The sequence below is a fragment of the Caretta caretta genome, chromosome 2 (genome assembly GCF_965140235.1).
Source record: "Caretta caretta isolate rCarCar2 chromosome 2, rCarCar1.hap1, whole genome shotgun sequence".
NCBI lineage: Eukaryota > Metazoa > Chordata > Testudines > Cheloniidae > Caretta > Caretta caretta.
Window position 1 is genome coordinate 37200461 of NC_134207.1, and position 18441 is coordinate 37218901.

The 18441-nt window shown below is 42.8% G+C and overlaps 1 protein-coding gene across 3 annotated transcripts in view; it reads left to right on the forward strand.

Annotated features, from left to right (window-relative positions):
• Positions 1-3452: 3452 nt before the first annotated feature.
• The window catches only part of AZIN1 (antizyme inhibitor 1), a 59255-nt gene continuing 44266 nt past the window's right edge, over positions 3453-18441 (forward strand). The window contains exons 1-2 of one of the 3 annotated variants that reach the window (XM_075125020.1): positions 3453-3765; positions 11078-11215. The gene's annotated coding sequence lies outside the window, so the exon portion shown is untranslated. The remainder of the gene's footprint in view (positions 3766-11077; positions 11216-18441) is intronic. The other 2 variants (XM_048841410.2, XM_048841411.2) reach the window with 2 other exon arrangements.

An 18441-nucleotide genomic window follows, 5' to 3' on the forward strand; every position in this document is an offset into this window, starting at 1 on the left:
ATTTACATGAACACACCTACTCTGCCTAGGTATTCAGCAGACAGAGCTATGCTGCCCAACTGATCAATTTTGGCTGGGGTTGGGTTACAAATCACGTAAGTATTAAATGTGAGGGTCATGAAATGTTGTTGTTCTTATTGTATGAGTAAAGGGCAGCAGAACTGTACTAAGAGCTTAGACCTGCTATGGGACAGTGTTTCTGTGGAAGAGACAGCCCAGCCTGCACTAGCCGTGAGGTTTCCTCACTGAGAGCTGGATAGAACCGTGAGAGACTGACTTGCCGAGATCACAGTGGCAGGTGGCAGCAGAAGGTGACAGTGCAGGGACATTGGGGACGGAGTGGTAGTATGAACAGTGGCACAAAAAACAACAGCAGCCAGAGCATTGGACTATGTTTTAGTGACTTTGCTCCAGAATGCTAGATTTGTGACTGGGAAACTTATATAAATATACGTTTCCTAGTAGGCCAAGATTTTTAAAATGCATTATTTGCCAAGGTTATTATCTATCATCATCGCTATCTCAAGAGGTCATTATCCTGGGGAGTTTCTGTACTAAACTTTATTATTATAATTATTTTTCATGTAAGAACGGCCATATTGGGTCAGACCAATGGTCCATCTATCCCAGGATCCTGTCTTCCAACAGTTACTATTCCAGGTGCTTCAGAGGGAGTGAACAGAACAGGGAATCATCGAGTGATCCATCCCCTGATGCCCATTCCCAGCTTCTAGCAAACAGAGGCTAGGGACACTCAAGAGCATGGTGTTCCATCCCTGCCCATCCTGACTAATAGTCATTGATGGACCTAACCTTCATGAACCCTGTTATAATTTTGGCCTTCACAACATCCCTGGCAAAAAGTTCCACGGGTGACTGTGTGTTGTGTGAAGAAATACTTCCTTTTGTTTGTTTTAAACTTGCTGCCTATTAATTTCATTTGGTGACCCCTGGTTCTTGTATTAAGTGAAGAGGTAAATAACACTTCCTTCTTTATTTTTCTCCACACCAGTCAAGATTTTATAAGCCTCTATCATATCCCCTCTTAGTCATCTCTTTTCCAAGCTGAAAAGTTTGAGTCTTTTTAATCTCTCCTCATATGGAATCTGTTCCATATGCCTAATCATTTTTGTTGCCCTTCTCTGTACTTTTCTAATTCTAATATACCTTTTTTAAGATGGGGTGACCAGAACTGCACACAGTATTCAAGATGTGGGCATATCATGGATTTATATAGTAAAAGTGGAGGAGCTTGGTTTGCCAGACTGATCAGCTAAGCCAATACTGACAGCCTATATGAAAAGGCTGCAAAACACCATGGCTCGGACTGCATCAACATGCAGAAAGCATTATAAGCCAGTCACTGTCAAAGCCAATTTTAGAAGAATTTAATGAGGCTGTAAAATGCTGGAGATTCAACTCAGTTTATATGAACTGTTTATGTGGCTATTGCATCATACTTTCTATTTCAGCAAGAGATACCACACACTACAAACTGGAGACCAATGAAAAGTGCATTGTCACTTGTTAATCCTGAAGTTGGACACTGGTTTTGAACAAGACTGGCAAATGCTCACTATCTTTCTGAAAAAACGCAGCTGACTCTCTAGAAGCATGCGGTGCAACAGTGAAAGACTCAGCAGTTGAAAAAGTGAAGAACTCTCTCACCATATTCAAAATATATGCATACATGGCTGATGAATGCACCAATGCAAATAGGCATTAAGTTTTAAGTCATTGCGTATGTTATCTTGATGTCCGTGGTAGGCCAGTAGATGCATTCTCAATGTTCAGGTTATAGAAGACACATCAGCTGCATCTGTGACATCTTAGAAGAATTAAATGTTTGTAAACTGAACCCTAAACAGATGGCTGCTTGTGCATTTGATGGAGCTACAAACTTCTCTGGAAGATGTCGTTGAGTACAAGTTTTGCTCAGAGAAAAGTGTAACCCTAATCTCTCGTATACACACTGGAGAGGCCATCTACTCCAGCTAGCGCTAGTACAAGCTGCAGAATCTTCAAAAGACATTGAAAAGCCTTACATTTTCAGCAAGAGTCCAAAAGGACTGAACATCTTGGAAACAAATAAAAGATACACTGGAACTGAAGTTCAAACCTGGGAAAACCTGCTGGCTTTCTCATGAGCAATTCTTGTCTGTTGTCTTAAAATTACTGCAACCATTGTTACTGACTTTGGAAAGTATCCAAGATAGAACAGATCTAAGTAAGGAGACTTTTTTTTACTAAGTTCAGAGAAGACTAACGCCATTCTCTCTAAGTCTGTTGTTGAAACCACTTGGGTCATTAAACAACGTCATCCAGGCATCTGCTACAACAGTAGTAGATCTTTGTCCAGCAACAGAAGCTACCCTTGGATCAATCAGAGATATCCATTGAAACTGTACTAGAAGAAGCAAAAACTTCAGTCCAGAAGTTGACTAATGAAGGTCTTAAGTGAAGAAGATAAGAAGTGTTTGTTAAACCAGCTGAAAAAGTACACAGACTTGATTCTTACAAATCTACAATAGCTATTTCTGGATTCTACTCAACCTCTACATAGCTTTTATAGATGCCTGTCCTATAAAACACCTACAGTTGAGTGGAGTTAGGCACTACCAGCAATAGGATCAGGACAGAATAGAAAATTTTGAACAGAGGGTGAAATATCAGATGACAAATAAATGAACACTTAACTTCAACTTCTTTATCATCACTAATAGTTTGACCCAATTTTTGTGCTATGTGTCCTGGGATGAAAGAAGTAGAAATTCATCTCTTGCTACTCCCAGTCACAACAGCTACAGCTGAGCATTCTTGTCGCCTTCTGCCTGATCATGAGCATATCATGAAGGACTGGAAGTAGGACACACAAGAAGACACCAAAGGGTTGTGCAAAATTACAACAAGAAACCAAGAAGGAGGCAGATGTAGCGCTTCACAGTAAGCTTGAGTAGCCAACTTTAATTTTTGTGATGATTTTAAAATACGAGTTAAACCTAAAAAAGGGGTCGTGAAACATTTTTCAGTTCTTACTAAGGTGCCATACACCCGACCTTCGCCCCCACGGTCTCAACCCTGGTCGCCCCGCCCATATTCCAACATCCTCCCGCCCCCCCCGTTCCAATTTCAATTCCTGGGGGAAACACGGCGGCCAGGCCCAGGCTCGGCTGCAGCTCCGGGGCTGGATTACGTCACGTTTCCCACCTGTGGGCTGGGAGCTCCCGCTGCCTCGCCCAGCCGGCAGCTGAGGAGCAAAGGGCAGGGGGCGGCTCCCTGCCGGCGCATGCGCCCCAGGCCTGTCCAGGGTGGTGCGCTGCGCTGCGCCCTGGGTAGCGGAGGCGGGAGGCGGCGGGTTACCGGCTTTGCTTTCTGCAGGCACCGCCCTCTCCCCCATGCTTGTGACGCGTGGCACCGCCCCCCGCTCCTCCTATAAGTGCCGGGCTGCGGCGCCCCCTTCTCTTCTTTCCTGCCTGCTCGGCGTCGTTGCGCGTGTCCCTGCCTGGCCGCCCGCCGCCACCACCACCACCCCGCTCTGCCCGGCTCGCTCCCCTCGCGCTCCCGGCCTGCCCGTCTCTCCGCGCCCGTGCCCCGCCGTCCCAGCGCTGCCCTGCGCTCCCCCTGCCGGCCGCCCCCGCAGCCTATGGCCCTGGAGGGCGCCGCTGCCGCCGCCTGTATTTCTGCTGTAGGTTCCCACATCCCTCTTTAAAAATTCCGCCTAAAAAGCGAAGACGATTTACCAAATCTTTCGGGCCGTTGTCCCACGTGAGTACCCGGGCTGGGGGCAGGGCGGAGGGAGACCCCCCACCCCCGGGGACACTGGGCGTGGGGTGGGGGCAGGCCGACCCCCTGCCCTCCGGCACTGCGTATTGCTGCGCAGGGGCCGGTGGAGGAGGCGGGGGGAGACCCCCCCCCAAATGCTGGCACATCCCTTTTCAGTATGGCCGGGGAGGGGGGGAAAGCGAAAGCCCCAAATCCCGGGGGCTGGGGCGAGGCAGAGACCCCCCCCACGCCTCCAACGCTGGCAGCTGCGAAGCAGACGCCCTCCCAAGCCTGGGGCTTGTTGGCGGGAGGTACGGGCACAGCTGGGCTCTGCGGGCTTTTGGGCCCAGACCTCCCGGCTGGTGGAGGGCAAGTTCCTAGGGCTTGGCAGGCTTCGGCCCCCCGGAAAGAGCGGAGGATGTTTGTCCCCTTCCCCACATGACGAGAGGGCGGGGGATCCAAGCACCGCTTCCATCCTCGGGAGGGATCTGCAGACCTTCGGCCACCCCTGCCCCGAGCAGCGGCTGTGGGAGGCGTGAGCTGCAGGTCCTTGGCAGCCGTGGCGGGCTGGGGGAGCCGCGGGCAGCACCCCCCTTTCCAGCAGCGGTCGCTGGGAAGAAGAGGACGAGTCACAGATTTGCGCCCTCCCCTAGTACGCATTGCTGCGGATCTCTGCCGCTTAATGCGGGGCTGGCGTGTCCTCACTGAGCGGGGCAGAAGTGAGGTGCTGTTGCACATTTAGCAACGGAATGTGTGTGTGGAGGGTGCTCAGCAGCTGCTCCTCAAACATGGCGGACACCCGTGTGTGTGTGAGAGAGAGAGCGGGGATCTGGGGGCTGCTGTGCCGTGGCTGATGTATCCGTTCAGTGGGGGGAGGAGAGGAGACGAGCCACAGACCCAAATGTGCCTATGTAAGGGGGGGCTCAGCAGCTGCTCTAACATGGCGGATTCCTGTGGAGGGGGTTGGGTGGCTATGTGTGATGTGTCTCAGTCTGAAGTGGGTCAGTTAGCAGTAATAGCAGACTCCTCCTCCAGCTGCTTCTGCATTGCTCGATGCCCTTTTTTTGGGGCTGGGGGAGGAGAGGGGAGTCTCTTGACTTGGCTACTTAATAACAGTGAAAGGAGACTCCCCTCTCCCCCAGGAATAGTCCTTGTAGCAGGAGCTGTTTCATCATCACTTCTGAGTCAGGGCAGCTCTGACAAGGGGTAGTGTTGTTTCCCTCCCATATGGATCTTTGCTGATTCTCTTTCTCTCTAGTAAACTGACACTCAGAATGCCATTTTGGGGGGTGTAGGGAAATAGGTTTGTAACTAGATGTTTTGATCAGTAAAGAAGGCCTGACTAGATAGGGGAGGAGGACAAGGGAGCAGAAGAGGGGTTCGTAGCATGGCAGAGACTCCTCTCGCTTCTCAGAGGCCATGTTGTGTGACTGTGACTATCCATCCGGGTTCTGTTGTGGTGTCACACACCTCTTTTCTTATCCCCACCACTTGAGCCATGTTGTGGGTGCTGGCAGGTGGTAACCCCCAATGATATCTTCATGCTCTGCCTTTGTTACTGGGGTTCGTGACAGGGGCATGTGTGAAGCTCATGTGGCAGCAGTGGGAGGTGTAGGGGTTGAGGATACTGCACAAGTGGCTTACTGTAGCCCTCTCCCAGGGGTCTTAATGTCTTGGGCACATTAACTTAATGCTGATATGCCAATGGGTAAGGAATGCTCTTCTGTACCCCCTCTATCCTGCTTAGCAAACACCCTCAACCTCAGACACAATCTCTCCTTCCCTTGTTGCCTCAAGGACGGACACACACACAAATATTCTCCCCTCCCCACCACCAGTCTGTCAGGCTAACAGTAACTGGGTTGCTGCTGCCCACCAGTTCTTTTGGAATTGTCTCAATTAAGCCCATTTTCACTGTTTTGGCTGCCTTGGGAGTCCTTTTGGTCTGATTATTTATGTCCTCCTCAGTCACAGTGGTGGCCTGTGGAAAGTGTATGAAGGAGGATTGAGTCACTACTCAGCTTCTGATTCATAGATATTTAGGCCAGAAGGGACCATAAATGTGTACAAAGCGGGTCTGGCTTTCAGTGTATTCTCAGAGTGGTGTCAGCTGGGTATGTTTGTGTCATGGTCCCAACACCTGCTTCATTGGAAGGGGGTGCTAGGAGAAAGAAGAGCCAGGTATATTGTTGTGAATTGGGGGGGGGGGTGAGTATACAAAGGGGAGCTTGTGAGGGAACTGTAGGGCTTTTTATACATCCATATAGACGCAACAAGGTGGGGACTGTAGTATGTTTTCAAGTGTGTATGCACATGTGTATGAGGTGATAGGGTTTGGAAGACTCATGTTCTCACGCTTAGCACGATGCCATCCATATAAAATATAAGCTTGGAGTCAGAACAAATGTGTAACTGCAATAAGGGTGGATCCAAATTGTGGGTATCAGAGGAAAGCAAGACTAAATCTTTCAGTCCTTTTTGGTATGTATCTTCTGCTATGCAACATCCTGCACAACCAAGAAGTGACAGTACACAGGAGCAAAAGTACTGTTACTGCAATTCTCTGCTTGCTGCAATTCAGACCCTGTCTACAGCAGTCTCTGGTGGCTCAGCATAGCTTGTTTGGGTAGCCCCAGTGGAATACAGCTGCATTGTGTCAGTTGCTGTGGGAAGCGGCTGTATAACAATTACAAAATGGATTAGCTCTGGCTTTCCTTTCTCTGGGCCCCTACTCAGAACTCTGAGTTGTTCTTTTACACTCATGCTTATGTGTGAGTGAGCTGAAGTGTTGCCCCAATTCTTCTTCCTCCCCGAGTTTGTGAGGGTTGCCAGCTTTAGAGATAATGCACTTGCTTGCTGTTCTTCCCTTGGTGAATGTGAAAGACAACAGCATTTCAGCCTGAATAATGGTGGTGGAAGGGGAGGAGGGGTTTGTTCCAGTCTGGACTGGTCCAGTCTGGTTCTTTCCTTCCTGTCACCATGCGAACAATGCTGCTGCCGTTGCCGTCGCGGCTGCTTGCGACACTGCATCCCCCCACCCCATGTGTCTGACTGCAGTGAGTGCAAGAGTGGATGCCCCCTCCCTGCTCTGCCTCATATACACTGAACAGCAATTCTCCCCAAAGCAGCTCCAGCAGGCACACTCTTCTGCCTGCTCTCTCTCTATTCCCTAGCCAGGTGGCAGACAGGCAGCACTGAATTCCAAGTCTGTGGGGAGGAGGGGATTGTGGCTGCTTCTGAGGCTAGGATAGGGTTTGGTAGTAACATAGTAATGTAAATATTTCTCTCGGGGGGGGGAGGGGTGGGGGAAATCCTTCTGTGTTAGAGAAACTGAGCCACAGTGAGCTGTACCTCTGGCTGCCCCAGCCTATGCTGTAAAATTGAAAGGGGACTGTGTACCTTGTCTAGTTTTGAGTCTCAAGTATTTTCCTTAGTGGGCTTGATGCTGATGTGAATATTCTGTGTAATAAATTGTACCATTCTTACCATAGAGGGGAATTAGGAGTCTCACCTTCTTGGGGGGGGGGGGGGATTAGGGACATTTAGTCACATAAACACTTAATGAAAATAATGTAATGAACTAATTTACATAAGGGGTCAGATGGATACTCTGGCAACAGAAGCCCTTGTGATCTGCAGGGCGGCAGGGAAGGCAAGCTTCCCACACATACTGTCCTACCCGCATGCCTCGACAGTGATCTTGAAGGGAGCTAGGGACCATATTGGGATAGTTCAGTTTCCATGACCCATGCACTTCATGCTGCCTCTAAGTGTGCCAACCAGTGTAAACCTGTGAGTCATGTGATTCTGGATTGTAGGCGTTTGGGCCCTGGATATTTTAGTTTAGTGCCTTGAGTTTTTCCTGTTTGTAAAATGGTATGGACAATGAATGATTTTATAAGTGTTGTAAGGCAAAGTACAGCTACTAGGCATTTAGTTTAAAAAAAAATCCTCATCTGAAAACTTCTCTTGGTAAAGAACAATTTTTATTGCCACCTTTGAGACTTTCAGTCAAAATAGGGAAAAATCAAGCATTTCAGTCTGGACATGAGGCAATTCCTTTAAAATCTGTGCTGCCCAGATGAATTAGGGACATGTGGCAACCCTGTGTGAAATGTTAGCATGTAGTACTTTACATTTTAGCACTGTCCTGTTTTGATCTGTTTTCATTAGTTAAATTCTTTACCTCTTAGAATAAAATTCTTTCCTCAGACGTTCTTGTCAACTGCTGGAAATGGCCCACCTTGATTATCACTACAAAAGGTCCATCCGTCCCCCGTGTCGCGCCCCCCCCCCCTCCTGCTGGTAATAGCTCACCTTAAGTGATTACTCTCCTTACAGTGTGTATGGTAACACCCATTGTTTCATGTTCTCTATGTATATAATTCTCCCCACTGTATTTTCCACTGAATGCATCTGATGAAGTGAGCTATAGCTCACGAAAGTTTATGCTCAAATTGGTTAGTCTCTAAGGTGCCACAAGTACTCCTTTTCTTTTTTCAAAATTCAGACTTCATTAATGCTGTTCTATCCTTTATGGATATTTGAGAGTTAAATATTCATGCATGAGAAGTGAATTGTACTTTCTATACATTAGGAGAGATCACTAATAAGGGGAGAGTGGGGGAGGAAATCCTGAGTTTAGGACTTAAAATGCTAAGTGTGTTTAAGTAAAATTCCAGTGCATTCCTCTAAAACACAACACAACGAAGTTATCACTAGGGAAAATTGTGAATTTTTATTCCAACTCCAAGGAAACTTGCTCTCGTGCTCGCGCGCGCGCGCTCTCTCTCTCTCTCTCCTTGCGGCATGTGGCAAAATTTATTTTGACTGTAGTGCAGATCATATTTGCTTGTAGTGTGGCCTTTTATGTACTCTAGTAAAGGTAATCTTTTCTGCTTGCAACACCTGTTTTTAAGAGACTTATCTTGCTGTAAAAGGGCTCTCAGTTTGAAAGCCGCATACAGATGTTCATTTTTTGAACAGCATCCAAAAATAGTGTAGATATTTAAACATTTTGCTTTTGTGATATTAACACTTGATTTTAAAACATATTTCTTATGCCAATATGTTATTGGCTTAGCTTTAATTTAAAGAATTCCAGTGGAAAAATTAAAGTTAACTGAACATGAAAAAAGAAAAGGAGTACTTGTGGCACCTTAGAGACTAACCAATTTATTTGAGCATGAGCTTTCGTGAGCCACAGCTCACGAAAGCTCATGCTCAAATAAATTGGTTAGTCTCTAAGGTGCCACAAGTACTCCTTTTCTTTTTGCGAATACAGACTAACACGGCTGTTCCTCTGAAACCTGAACATGAAAAGTAACTTCGTCAGCTAGAAGTAAAGAATCCCAATTCATTTTTAACAAGTGTAGTTCAGTTTTAATAGTCATAACTGTATTAGTAAATGTTCTATAGTTTTGTATTGTAAAAATGACATTTTATTAATGAGATTCCACTACAGCACTGCTATTATGCTTTTGTTGGGATGGAAAGAAAGAGGATACGTTTGGAGCGCAAATTATGGAATGTGAACTAGCATAATTCTCCTGTGTTTGCTCACTTATCCTTGCCAATACATACATAAGCAACTGCTATGGCTGAAAAGATAAAGATGTGATAAAGGATCTGTAACAGACTAGTTTAGGTTGCTATCGGTCATTTTTGATAGCCCATATGTATTCAGATTTTTAAGTTTAATGTAGATTTACTTTTATTAAATATTGGTAGTATTCTGTTTTTTATACCATGGATTATCACACACTTTTTAATCTCAGCATGTCCCAGGTTTCAAGATGACCAGTTTGCTTACACTGGTTATTTCAATTATTTTAAAATGTGACAGACACTGAGTTTGTACCTGTGAAGAATTCAGTTTGTGTAAGCAGGGTTGGTTTAAACTCCACTGTGACCTATTATGGTACTTTTTGAAATGACTATTGTAATTGAACTCAGGTGTATAAACCTCATATTTTAACACCTAAGGGGCTGTCTACATAGGGACAGCTAAGAAAATTAGAGGTGTGAATTTGAAGTGTATTAGAAAAACTGCATTAAATTCCTGTGTGGACGCTGTTACTCAGAATGGAAGTGGCCTTAGTTTGGTTTATTTCAGTTCACTTTGGAACTAAACAGGATTAAATTAACTTCCAGAGTGAATTGAAATAAACCAAATTAAGGCCACTTTAATTCAGAATGAATGTTTTCATGTAGTGATTTAATGCAATTTAACTATGCCACTTTGAATTCACACCTTTAATTAATTTGAATTAATTTTCTTTGCTGTCCCTCTGTAGACAAGACTTTACTTTGACTTTTGCATCTGTATTTAATAGCTTGGCCCTTAAGGGCCCATTAAACTGCCAGTTTCTTGATGCACAGACTCTGGCCTCCCCATAGCTCAAGGCCCCTGACTTTTCCCCTAGAATACATTCCCAACCACTCTCTGTTAAGGGGGTGGGTGGGGAGGAAGTAGGAGCACTGTAGGAGGTCCTAGAAGATATGTACCCACTTGAGGGTGGGGGCTAATTAGAGCTGGGTAGGAATTGGGGAAATATGTTTTTGACTCTGAGGGGACTCGTGGTGCATGCAGCATCTCGACTTGGATTAATTAAATGTGGTCCTTGAGAGAGGGACTGCAGGCCCATGAACTATGGGAAGTTCTTCAAAGAGGATCTGTTCTAACAAACCTGTAGTTCATCATTGGTGGGCCATCAGAACAGTGGTGCTCTTTGCACCACTTCTGACTCTGTTAATCCCCTCAAAGATGACGATTAAATTCCATGTGTACCACCTGATGACAATTACAGTCCCATACCCCCTGATGTCACTCCATACTCAAGCTTAATTCTCCTGTGTACTTCCCACTGTCTCCCTCACCCGCGGATTGTTATATTTTGTCCTTGTATCCACTGCCTGTAGTCCCATTTTCAATCGTTGCACATAGCTTTGACCTCCTGTGCTCCTATATAGGCACCTGTTAACCCCCACCCGCTGTCCTGAATTTTCATAGTTGCTATCTGAGACAATAAGGGGAGGAGGTTCTAGGAGGCCATAAATATCAAGAGGCCATAAGGTGGATAACATCTATTGATAGTTAAACATGTCACTGATGACAGTTTGTCTTGCTTATGCTCATTTGTGTGTGCACTCACCTTTGAAAAACAGGCTTTGTAAGTTGTTGTAAATTACTATAAAAGGAGACAGCAGTCCATATTAAAAGTGCAGTTAAGAACAGAAGTTGCATATTTGAAGGTAAAGAGGTGGTTACTCCTAAGTTTTATAAATTTTATTTATCTATGTATTTTTCCTACAGGGCAAACTCTCTGATCAGGTTTACAACTATCCAGAAGGCCTAGGAGAAGTGCTTTATAGAGAACAGTTCGACTTCAACGCCGAGCCACCTTGGGAACCTAGCTGATGATAGTAGGGTTCCATCTCCTAACTTGTCCATGTAAGTCTTTTTTTTTTTTATGGCTACGCAAGCAAGGAAACAACTTAAAGAAATGTGTAGGACACATCTATTCTCTTTTATAGATCCAGACATCTTGATAAATATTTAATTTACTTTGTTACAAGAGTTCTTAATAGGTGGGGAAATGTGTGGAATCTTGGGCTACAAATCAGGAATGCACTTAAATTTGTGCTGAAGTCTCTCCCTATTCAGGAAGGGTGCTTAAGCATGTGTTTAAGTCCCATTGAAGTCAGATGTTGAAATGCTTTCCTGAATCACAGCTACAGGCTACAGAAATTTTTGAAATAAAATGCTATATTTATTTCTAATCTGTTTGACAATTGTAGTTCCATTGTGCTAAGTTGAAGATCATAGCTATTTAGACTATTGAATCATGTTTGGCACAGCACTATATGTTTTTAATGTTTTATATCTAAATAGTTAAATCTGCTCTTGTAAACAGTCAGTATGAATACTGCTCTAGAAGGGTGAGCCTCCCCAAAAGCCTGTCTGCATTATTTGCTAATTACCTTGCTACTTCCACAAATAGTTATAGTTCAATTAGAGTAGAATCTTGAATTCTGTGCTGGACTGACATTATGTACAAATTATAAACAGACTTAAAATTACAGTGGCAGGCTACGAAAGAAAGCAACGACTTTGCTCTCTGATAACGAATATCCATACCAGATCTTCCAATACCATAACACTTGCACTTCTGATGACTTAAGTGTATTAGTGACTAAATGTTCAGGTATTAGTTATTGTAATTTTCTTAAAGTTGAAAAACCTAATTTCTTGGAAATCCAGAACTCATGCCAGTCATTTTTGAATCAATTTATTGTTTTTTTTTTCAATGGCCTCTTTTAACTTGCAAGATCTTGCTCTGTATTTTGCACTTCCGTAGTCTCCTTTTGTATAATATTGTAAAACAATTGCTTAAGATGGCTATCATAAGTCTTACTGTTTAAGTGTAACCCTAAAAGTTAAGATGGCTTGATATTCTATACATGGTACCTTTTTTCTCAGTTTGGCTCAAAGTAATATGCTGTGTCGGTTTATTTGCTAATTGCTGTATAACTCTTACTTAAAAACTTCGGGGTGAGATTTCCAGGAACACTCATGTGCTTTTGAAATGACCCTTCAGAGTTAAATGAGATGCCAAAGTGACTGGTATTTATAAGGTATCTAATACAGATGGAATCCTATATTAGAAAACACTTTGGTGGGAGAGGTTGGGGAACAACTTGGCTGATCATGACTTGTAGCTTCGTTTTGTTGGGGTTATTTTTCTTCAAGCTTATGAGAAAATTGTTTTGAATTAATCTAAATATGCTTACTTTTATGCTTACCTTCTGAGAGAATGTTTCTCAAATTGAAAACTGCCTGAAAATCTCTTGCTTGCTGTTTTGCAAATAACACCTATGATTACTGTAATAGATGTTTCTTTTTCAGGTGTTTTTTTTCCTTTTTCCCACTTTGAGTTTCACTGCACTTTTTACATGGTCAGTTCTCCTTGACAGATGGGTCTTTCACAGAAATAGGGGATAAAGGAAATACATTTAAAATAAGAAAATGTCACTGCAGAATCAGAAGAATTGTCAGAGAGGCGGGTGTAGTATACAATCGAAAACAATTTTAAATTCGTTTTGAAAACTGGCTAGATACAAATCTCTAAGTTGATTAGTTACAAAAGCTACTAGACAAAATGTTCTAATGTTAAAGCCTCCTAATTCATTTTTTTTTACTGGTGAATTAGCAGACATGCCATAGGAAATAGTGAAAATTGGTTTATCGTAGAGCTGGATATATTGTTTGTAACGATGTCTTAAGACATTCTGGTTTTCTGTTTTGTGGTAGGAACTGTTACTCCTCAAATAGTGTGATATGAGTTTAAGGAGATTAAATCTTAATTTTCTAGTGATGTATAAAGCCACAGCACACAACTGTTAATCAGCCAATATATGCACATATTGGGTGTGCTGAAGCACAGCAGTCCCTCAAACACAGCCAAGATGTGCTTAAATTAGCTGATTGATGTGCACCTAGGGAGTTTGTTCCACTTATAAAATGGTTTATTGAGGAAAAAGTCAATTAAGCGTTTAAGCATAATTATTAATCTGTTTCATACAGACACTCATAAAAATCTGCTTATGTCTGAGGATGTGTTTATATTCCCATTAAACCTGCTTCCCTCCCATTTTTCTTCCTTCTCTTCCAGCTGATGGTGGCAAAGGAGGAACTGCTTGAGCTGTTTTCCTTTGAAACTACTATGATCCCATTCTCTTGCTTAGCTCTGCCTTGCTCTTTCAAGCCCTCCTCCTGCTGATCAGCATATCTGGGCTTGCAAATGTGGTTTGATCTACTTTAGAAAATCTGCTTTGTTTGCTGCCAGATCCCACTGAATGGAGAGATGAAGGGAAGTAGTAGGCAGTGGGGAAGCCATTTAACTTTTAGCCAGACCCATCTCTGTCAGGTGAAAGAAGTAGTGGTTCAGAGCTGTCTGAATTTTACAGCTCTTGCCTTCTCTAATCCCATCATCCACTTTTTTATAAGATAATTTAAAATTAAAGATTATTCAGATGAAAATTTAAGATTTAAATTGAATAATTTTTAAAAGTGCTTGGCTATTACAGCATCCTTGTTGAAGAAACTTTGTAGTCCTGATGTGAATTCATTGGGAGAAAATTACATGTTTGAAGTCTCTTCTCCCACTCAGACTGCAGCTTTCATCCAAGCCATTTTTGTAATATTTTAAAAAAGCAACCTTAGAATTGCATTTTTAACCCTAGACTAAAGGCTTTCAATGGATACTACTTAGGCTAAATAACACACGTTGTAGTAATGCATAATAACTGAGTGCACTTGGTTAAATTTAAAAGGTCTATCTCATGTACATATATATCTCATGTACCCATTACTGTAGTATCCAAGCACCTCACAATCTTCAGTAAATTTAGTGGCCAAAGAACTTTGGGAGAAACTTGGGCAAAACATAAACAATTGATTTATCCTAAGCTTTGCATATTTGAAAGTCTTGGATTCTTCAGTTACTGTTCAGAAGTCCCTGTGCAGATATTGACTTTAAATCCTGATTATAGTTTTGCCTAGTGAGCAGAGCTGAAGCCGCTTAACGAGTTTATTCCTTTAAGTTCTTGCGGTCAACTTTTTTCTCATATAATGATGCCTAATGGATGTATTCACTTATGATTTATTAGGTAAGTATAAGTTTTACTATATGTACGGTCCATAAGAACTGATCAGTAGTAACATTATTTTCGGCTCCACTCCTCACATACCCAGTTGTAGAGCTACAGTTCAACTGCAAAACCAGAAAACGAGCTGAGCTAAACATAAACACATCAGCTTGTTCCCACTGATTAGACTACTGATGAAAGGGCAGTCAGGGAGTAACTTTGTCAGTAGATGTTGTAAGGAGGGGCGGATCACTTTCATAACTTTCCATAAACCAGTGGGACCAGTGGTTTCTATTAAGCTCTGATTTTTGATATTGGTGATATCCCAGAGTGGTGTATTCCTATAGACCAGAAGTGACCGTCATGATTATCTAACCTGACCTGCACATCACAGGCCACAGAACCTCACCCATCCACTCCAGTTTGTCACATCTTGATTTAAAGACTTCAAGTTACAGAAAATCCACTATTTAATCTAGTTCAAACCAGCAAGTGACCTGTGCCCCATGCTGCAGAGGAAGGAAACCCCTCCACCCCCATCAGACACATACCCAACCCCCAGGTCTCTGCTAGTCTGACTAGGGATGTGGGGGATTCCTTCCTGTCCCTGAATATGGTGATCATAAGATCCTGAGCATGTGTGTGAGACCCCCCAGCCAGATACCTAGGAAAGAATTCTCTCTTGTAATTCAGAGCCGTTGCCATCTAATGTCCCATCTCTGGCCAGTGGAGATATTTGCTACTAGCAGTCTTGGATGGGCCAAGTGCCATTGTGGGGCAGCTTCATCTTACCATTCCCTTCATAAACTTAGCAAGCTTAGTATTGAAATAAGTTAGGTTTTTTGCCCCCACTGCTCCTCTTGGAAAGCTGTTCTGGAACTGCAGTCCTCTGCTCATTGGAAATCTTGGTCTAATTTCAATCCTAAACTTGTTGATGGGCAATTTATATCTATCTGTTCTTGTGTCAACATTGGGCCTTAACTTAAATAACTCTTCTCCCTTGCTGATGTTTATCCCTCTGATGTATTTATAGAAAGCAATCATATCTCTTCTCAGCCTTCATTTTGTTAAGGAGCATAGCTTGTTTAGCCTAAGTCTCCTATTATGAAGTAGATTCTTCATTCCTGTGGTCATCCTAGTAGTCCTTTTCTGTACCTGTTCCAGTTTGAATTAATCTTTCTTAAACATGGGAGACCAGATTTGCACACAGTATTTCAGATTAGGTCTCATCAGTGCCTTGTATAATAACACTTTCCTGACTCCTCTGGAAATACCTCTCCTAATGCATCCTAGGAGCATATTAGTTTTTTTCACAGCTACATCACATTGGTGGCTCATAGTCATCCTGTGACTGACCGATACTGTGATTCTCCTCGTCCTCCTGTCTCTTCTGACTGATATGTACCCATCTTATAGCAAAAATTCTTGTTGTTAGCCATAAGTGCATGACTTTGCACTATTAAATATCACCCCTTTTCTATTACTCCAGTTTTCAAGATTATCCAAATCATCCTGTATGATATTCCAGTTTTCCTCTATGTTGGCAATACCTCCCAACTGTGGCATCCGCAAATTTTATTCGCGCACTCCCACTATTTGTTGCAAGGACATTAATTAAAATGTTATAGGATTAGTCCCAAAACAGTTCCTTGAGGAACTCCACTAGTAACCTCCCTCCAGCTTGACATTTCACTTTTCCGCATGATCCATTGTAGTCTCCCATTTAACCAGTTGCCTAGCCACCTTTTGATTCTTGTGTTAATCTCAGTCGTCTTCAATATAACTAATTTCCCAGGTGGAACTGTATCTAATCCTTTACTGAAATCTAGATAGATTAGATCTACTGCATTTCCTTTGTCTAGAAAATCTTATTTTAAAGAGAGAATTTTGTCTGGCATGATTTACCTTTTTAAACCATGTTGTATTTCATCCCAAGTACTATTTGTTTCTGTCTTTAATTACTCTTTCAAAAATGTTCTAAGACCTTACAGGCCTATTACTTTAACTCCAATTGTATGCAGTTTCCCAGATCACTTTTTTCCCTTTCTTAAATGTAGGCATTGTATTTGCAGTTCTTCCAGTCATAGGGTACAAGTTTATGGATTCATTAAAAATCCTTGCTATTAGGCTTGTAATTTCATGTGCCACTTCTTCTAATAGCATTGGATGGAGATTATCTGGCCTGCCCAATATTGTCCCATTAAACTGTTTCAGTTTGGCTTCTATCTGTGGTAATTTCTACATCTGTATCCTCATTCCCATTAACCACTCTGCCACTGTCCCCAGGTGCCTCATTATTATTCTTAAAAACAGAGGCAAAATATTTAAGTGGTTGACCATACCTACATTACTTTTAATCTCCACCCCATCCCTCAGTGCTTACTGGTCCTACTTTTTTCATTGTTTTCTTTATATGGCTAAAATAACCTTTTACTACTGGTTTTAATACTTTTTGCAAAGTCCAACTTTGCTTGACTTTTGGCAGTTCTCACTTTTTTTTCTCTACACTTTCTGACCTCCAAGAGGTAGCTTTCCTTGCTGATCCATCCCTTTTTCCATTCTGTAGGCTTTTTCCTTTCTCAATAATCTGGTGCTTGTTCATCCAGTTTGGTCTGCAACCCTGCCTTATGAATTTTTCCCCTTGCTTGGGATGCAGGCTCCAGATACTATCTTCAACTTTGCTTAAGTAATTCGAAGGCTCTTCCACATTCAAATCCTTGATTTCTTCAGTTCAGTCCACTTCCCTAACTAATTGCCTTCATTTGTTTTTTTTTTTGTCAAGGGCCCTAGTTGCACACCTGTTTATCCTTCCTTTTTGTTTACACTGAATTAACTCATGAATCCCTCAAACCAAGGTTGTCCTCTACAACCATCTCTTCTATGAAGTCCTTGCTGCTTACTAAATTTAAAATGGCATCACCTTTTCTTAGTTCAGTGACTATTTGGTAGAAAAAAAAGTCCGCTATCACATCCAGGAATATCGGTGAAAAATATTAGGTCTCTGTCCATATCCAGATCAGATCCTGGAGTCTGTAGCAAACCTCAAGTGTTAGCGGAGTCGTCTTTCTTTCCCAAAGTGACTTGGACCTGAACAGATTGTTTTGTTTTTATCTGTTCCATCACTTATGTATAATCCACCTCATCATTAATCCATGCCACGCCACCACCTTTACTTTTTTCTGTCTTTCCTTAACTGTACATATACTTCATACCTGTAATCCAGTCATGACTATTATTCCACCATGGTTTCCATTATCCATATAATAACTTCCTCATCAGTAGTTCTAGCTCCTCCATTTTGTTACCCAGGCTCCTTGCATTGGTGTATAGATATCTTAATTGTTTGTTTGGCATAACCCAGATTTCTAACCTGATTTAGTAGTAGTTTTACTGCCAGTATCGCCTACCTGCCTGTTACTGTCATTGGTACTGGCACTATCTTTTTATTTTGTTGTCCATTCTCCTATCCTCTTTCTTTCTCAATTGCTGTGTTTTTTACTTGATTTTCCTCACTCAGTATTTTAATCAGGTGTAGTGATTACATGACCATCTCCAATTATCTCTTCTGAATTCCTGGTTTAAAGCTCGGTTGTCAACCTCCATCCCAGAAGTCTATTTCCTGCCCTACTCTGGTGGAGTGCTTCCCATGCGAACAGTCTTCTGTCCATGAATGCCTCTGTGGTTGAAGACCCCAAATCCCTCCTTTTAGCACCATTGCCTGAGCCACTGTTGATCTTCATAACCTTGTCTCTCCCTTTCTGACCTCCTCTAGCAACATGTAGAATCCCAATGACTATCACCTGAGCCTCTGTTTCTTTAAGCATTTTCCCCAGCCTGGCATAGTCTCCTTTGATGTGTCCCAACAAGAATCTTGCTCTATCATTCCTTCCCATGTGAAGGACAATCAGTGGATTCTTTCCTGCTCCCACTAGCACCTCCTTCAGCCTCAGTCCACATCGCATATCTTAGCCCTTGGCAGAGAGCACACCCTTCTAGTCTCCAGATCCGCTCTGGTGACTGGAGTGTCTG